Genomic DNA, 553 nt, shown 5'->3' with positions numbered 1-553 from the left:
TTAGAATTCTAAACACTGTTTCCTTTGGAATAAGCTTCTTTCGCTGTGCAAATCTTCCTTAGCTTTCTGGCATGTAGATGAGACCTCACCTGAGATCTGGGCTAGCGGTCCCTGTGCTGTGTTCTCTTCCAAGCCTGCACTTCACCCAGCATAGCCTCATTCCTTGTCGTCTTTGTTGTTTGGTTTTGAGTCAGAACCTTGGATGCCCGGCTGGCTTTTAACTCCTTATGCAGTAGGGATGACCATGAACTCCTGCTAGGCCTGTGTCTGCTTCTGATGTCCTAAGATTAGGGGCATGCACTAAACTGTCTGGCTTTTTACATATTTTAGTCATTAATATAAAGCTTCTTTTTAAAAGATAAAATTGCACACATTTCCATATAGTCATCTGTACTTCCATAACTTTACTTTTAGCTTTTGAGATAGGGTCTCACTGTGTAGCCTGGTTGGCCTAGAAGTGAACTCACAGAGCTGTACCGCCTCTGCGCGCCCCCTCAAGAGCTGGCATCAAAGCTAGGGACCATCATGCCTAGCTGATTTTTATTTTTTTTTT

The sequence above is a fragment of the Microtus ochrogaster genome, chromosome 10 (assembly GCF_000317375.1).
Source record: "Microtus ochrogaster isolate Prairie Vole_2 chromosome 10, MicOch1.0, whole genome shotgun sequence".
In the NCBI taxonomy this organism is placed as follows: Eukaryota; Metazoa; Chordata; class Mammalia; order Rodentia; family Cricetidae; genus Microtus; species Microtus ochrogaster.
This window is presented reverse-complemented; position numbering follows the sequence as displayed.